Source organism: Tupaia chinensis, unplaced genomic scaffold (genome assembly GCF_000334495.1).
Source record: "Tupaia chinensis unplaced genomic scaffold, TupChi_1.0 Scaffold000045_1, whole genome shotgun sequence".
Classification (NCBI taxonomy): Eukaryota; Metazoa; Chordata; class Mammalia; order Scandentia; family Tupaiidae; genus Tupaia; species Tupaia belangeri.
Window position 1 is genome coordinate 2,688,926 of NW_006159501.1, and position 5,459 is coordinate 2,694,384.

Here is a 5,459-nt window from a genome sequence, read left to right on the forward strand (position 1 = left end):
AACGTAAGAGTGAATCATGAGTTTCTGATTTTAGAGTCTATATACCCTATTTTCCTTTCCTATAAAAAAGGGGGAGGGGCTAACACCTCCTAATGCCTCTATAACTTTGGAGGTAGAGAAGGCCTTTGTAATGACAAAGTCAAAACACAGAAACATAAATGGAAGATTAAAGAGACTATGCAGTCTTGAAAAATTACAAGGGACCAGACAAGGGCACAGTACTAAAATGCAATGCTCTCTGAGGAAATCCCACCTAGGAAGGTTCGCAGTTCAAGTCTAAAGACCTTCTTGAGTACACACAGTACATGTGTGCCCCTGATCTGGAGCTGGCTGAAGACTGGGAGTGGGTTGTAGTATCAGGACCCTGTTGGGATGCTATCTTTCTCTTTCTTTCTGTGTCTCTCTCATTCATAGAGGGGATAAACTTTTTAAAAGTTATGAAGAGGTTAAAAAGAAAAGTGCTAAATTAGAAAAAAATGTAATTTATATGTACACAACAAGTTAATAGTTTTAATATGGGGAGCACATGTATGTCAATAATAAGAATGACCAACAAAAAATGTTTTAACATTTTTAATTACCAGAAGGTATGTGCACTCACTGGGAGAAAAGAGAAAGAGAGATGGGGTGTGGTCATTCTCCATTCCTCTTTCTTCTATTTCTTCTTTATCATTTTGGGCACGTGCACACACATCCCTGGCATGATTTTCAAATAGCAGTAGACCACATAGGATCCAGATTTCTTAACTGCTGCACTGCAGGGCTGACCCACTAACAAAAGTTTAAAGTGGACAATGGACATAATACCTTAAGGGCCAGCTGGTGGCATGGTGGTTAAAGCAGCTGAATCGCATAAGACGGACTGCATAGTTTGATTCCTAGGCCCAGTGGCTTGAGAAAGATGCTGGGCATGTGTGTGTGTATGTGTGTCCAAAATACTGATAGGAGGGAGAAATGGAGAAGGGATTGTGGCATGACCATTCCCATGGAGCTGCTTTCTCACTTTCCTTCTCACTCTCTGTATCTCTCCAGCAAGGGTGCATACCCTCTGTCAAATTAAAATAAATAAATAAATAAAACAAATAAATAACTAATAAGCATGGGAAAAAATATACAACCTCACCAAGTACCAAAGAATTATAATTTATAACAATAAAGCCTCGATATTTGTCCTACCAAATTAGAAATGATTTTTTTTAATATGGATGGTTGACTGAGATGAGAGAATATGTGTTTAGTACTGTAACACACGTGCAAATGCAAATCAGCCTACGTGTTTTGGAAATTATTCAAAAGCTTTAAAAACGATCATACTCTTCAACCAAATAATTTTACTATTGAAGAATGATCTTAAAACACTAATTATGACTATGTTAGTAATTTAACTGAAAGGATGTTTGCTGCATTGGTGTTTGTAACAGTAAATATTTAGAAACATTACCTAACTATTCAGCATTCATTCAAGTAAGTCATTCAACAAATATTTACTAAGCACTTAGTACACTGTGGGCCATGGACACGGTAGACCAAGTAAATCAAGGCACTTCAATGTAGTGAAAGGCTCTACAGCATTAAAATAAGATAGAACATTTAACGACAAAAGAAACGGTCAGAATATATTGCTAACTGGGAAAAGAAGGTGAAAGTGGGATATAACATTCCCTTTGAAAAAAATAGATTTATATTTTCATAAATTTTGGAAACAATGCAAAATAAGAAATCATTGCTGGGTAGTAATATGGTATATGGTTCAAGCTTTTATCTTGTTTTATCTCTGCATTACAACTTTGTCTCTATATGCATAAATTATTTTATCATTTTGTTAGTCACTCGTTTGTTAAAAACACCAGGACCAGCAGATGGCGAAATTGTAATGTCACTGGATTCCCAAGTAAGTGGACCACGATTCAAGTCCTAGATCTGGTGGCTTAAAACTCATGCCAGGCACATGTGCGTGAATGCCCAAAATCCTGAGAGGAGAATGGAGGAGAAGGGACTGTGGAGTGACCATCCTCCTCGGGGGTGATTTCTTGCTTTCTATCTCTCATTTCTCCAGTGACATCACATACCCTGTAGCAAAATTCTCTCTAAAAAAGTAAATAAATAAATTAATAAAATGATTTTTTAAAAAAAACCTACATTGTGTTTTGCAGATAAAATAAGTATCTAAAACAGAAAAAGTGCTCCCACGCATTTCACTTGTCTCTCCAAGTCCAGACCATCCCAGCACCTTCAGTGACTACCCTCCTAACTATTTTCACATGCCATCTTGAGCTTCCGGTGAGGAGTCAGGTCTTGGGGAATGGCATCCTTGGGCACAGCATCAGTGGAGTCATCAAGGCAGTTCACAAATGTTAGTTCTCTCATTTGGAAAAATCGCCTTGCCTTGCTGTTACATTTATTTCAATTTGGGGGGGGGGTATTTCTGGTGTACTTTTATCTCTGTAGTAGTTCTACTTACTCTGTTTCTTTCCTGAGTTCTACCAATTTGTTTTTAATCTCCTTGCATTGACTTTAATCCAATCTTTGAAATCTTAAATGTCTTTGAGCTTAAAAAACAAAAACAAAAAATAAAATTACTGTTGTCTATAGTGTTTTTGTTTTTCTTTTTTTTAAGTTTGGAACACTTCACGAATTTGTGTGTCATCCTTGCACAGGGGCCATGCTAATCTACTCTGTATCATTCCAATTTTAGTATATGTGCTGTTGAATTTTCCTTCTGTTTCCTTAGATAATCTATGTTTTCCATTTGCCTTTTCTGGTATCCCATTCCTCTGTTTTCTTTGCAGAATCTATGTGCAAGTATTATGTTGGGTTCCTTGATTACATTCCTTTGCCTTTAAATACAATCAGATACTGCTTAAGGAAGAGTCTGTGAGAAGGTTGTCCCAATAGCTCAGCCATTAAGAGAGCCAGGTCACACATGGCTGACCACAGTTTGGTTCCCAGTCCCAGTGACTTGAAAAACATGCTGGCCACATGCATATGTATGCTCAAATTCCTGATGGAAAGGAGGAATGGAGAGAAAAGGGTAGCAGCATGATTGTGCCCATTAAGGAGTGCTTCTCCTCTCTATCTCTCCCTCTACATCTTTCTATCTCTCTCTCTGACAAGCACTTATGACCTCTGGCGATAAAAACAAAAATGTTTAAGAGAGAAGAAAGGCAATGAGCTAAATCAAAATGTGGTTTTTCATTAGATTTGCTACCTCTCCATCTGTTCACTAGCTCTGTGTTTTCCTTCATCATAGGAGCATATCTTCCCATACTTCTGGTGTTTGAAAAATTGACTCAGCTCACCTCAAAGTCTTCAGGACCATCCTTCTCAAAGTTTAAAGTGCACATGAAGACAGAAGGGCAGCACAGCACAAGCATCCAGCTAGTGGAGTACATCCTATTCATCCAGAGACCTTGCAAAGACAGATTCTGGTTATGGGGGCAGCAGCTTGACCCCAAGGGCTGTAGTTCGAACCAGCTGCCAGATATGGCTGAAGCTGTGTATCCTTAGACCACACTCTGAATCAGCAAGGCTTTCACAGGGCTGCTCTATGACACTCTGGCTCTCCTGGCCTCTGGTAACTGCTTCCCAGGGAACTGGCAACAGAGAATACAATTGGTGAGTCTGTTGGTACCTTCTCCAGAACCCTCCTCACATCTAGGAGGATGTGTTCCCTTCTCTGGAAGTCTAGAAAGTGAAGTCTAGGAAGGTCTGCAAAGAAGTCTAAGAAACAGGCTTCCTAGGCATCGTAGGAAAAATCAAAGAACTAGAACATAAGGCTCTTAAGTCTCTGATTGTTACTTTAAAAAAAAAAATTGTGTTCTATGCTCAAGGTCTGAGGAGAAATGAGAAGATGTCAGATTCGTACCTTGTTTGGGTACAGATTGCCAGGTACTTGGTTAATATGCTTCATAGCTTGTGGTTTGAGGTTATAGCTATTTCCTTGTTTCTGTGAGAGTATTTGTTTCAAAGAAATTTTTATTTGTATATTTTTCTGTTTTTCATTCCCTCTGGTGGATTTCAAAGGAGAGGGGAGAAAAAGAAGCCTCTGCTTCTTTAAATGGAAATCCAGCACTGCAACTGGGAGTGAATTTCTCCAGGTAGTCAGTTTTATGGAGTGTTGCCAAAAGGCAGCTCCAGAGAGAAGAGCCAAATCGCAGTCCTCCCCCTCAGCTGGTCCTTCAGCTGTGCCTGCCAATCCTCCTCCCTGTTCTTTCCCAGCCCCCCACCCATTCTTCTAGGCAACTTTTCCAACTGTACCACTTATCCCAGGCCTCCTCTACCCCTCCTGCCTCCTCTCAGAAGACATTGACTCTTATTTCAAAGAGAAAACTTGGCGCCTGCCCACAGCACCCCAATATGGTATCCCTCAACTTGACTTTCCTTCACTAGAAACACAGTTGACCTTCACCATTTACGTATTCTATAATTTCACATTAACCTACCCACTAAAATGTATTCCTAACCCCCAAATCAATGCCAGCAGTGTTTTATAGGCATTTGTGGGCATACATGAAATGGCAAAATATCTAGAAGCAACATTTACATTCTCCCCCAATGAACAGGGCAACACTCTTCTTCACACTCCTCCTCCTTGTTTGAGCTTCCATATCATAAAGCAGTGTGTATTTTATGGTATATTTATCCCATTTTCTTCATATTTTTATGCTCTTTAATTGGTAATTTCACTGTTTAAAATGGCCTCCAAAAGATGGAGGAAAAGAGAATGCGGCACACCATGCCCCGTGGAGGGTGCTTTCCTCTCTCTCTCTGTCAGTGAGCACATGTGCCTTCTGGAAAAATTTAAAAGAAAATAAATAAGGGATCAGCAGATGGCATGGTGGTTAAGGCTTTGAACTCCCACATGACTGACCACTGTTCGAGTTCTGGACCTGGTGGCTTGAAAATTGCGCGTGTGTGCACATGCACAAAATCCCAGGAGAATGGAGAAGAGATTGTGGTGTGGCCATCCCCACTGGGGAGGTGATTTCTCACTTTTCCTCTCACTGACTCTCTCTAGTGAGCACACGCACCCTATGGCCCAAAACCCTAAAATAAATAAATAAAATAAGAGTTTATTTAAAAAGAGTGAAAAATGCCCCAAATATAATGGCAAAGTGCTGTCTAGTGTTCCTAAGAACAAGGTGGCTATAACATGCCTTATAAAGAACACACCTGTGTTAAGAGAGCATTGTTCAGGCATGAGTTACAGTGCTGTGAGTTCGATGTCAGTGAATCCACAATATATATTAAACACAGTATCTGTAAATAGGTGATGAACTAATTGGTTGACAAAAATGCTAAGAAAAGATCAAAGGAACTGTGTTGCCACCAGAACACTGATTTCAGTATTCACTGAGTCAGTATTTGAAGTGACTTCATAGATTCTAACTACCACGACTCATGAGAATCAACCATACAACTTTGGTCATTCTCATCTTTTCCTCAGTCTCAAGATTCAG

At 39.7% G+C, this 5,459-nt stretch overlaps 1 non-coding gene across 1 annotated transcript; it reads right to left on the bottom strand.

The window, feature by feature from the left end:
- Positions 1 to 2,612: 2,612 nt before the first annotated feature.
- Positions 2,613 to 2,716, bottom strand: LOC114008664 (U6 spliceosomal RNA). Its single transcript, XR_003550182.1, has one exon. It is a non-coding gene; the product is annotated as a U6 spliceosomal RNA (small nuclear RNA).
- Between the last annotated feature and the right edge of the window lie 2,743 nt (positions 2,717 to 5,459).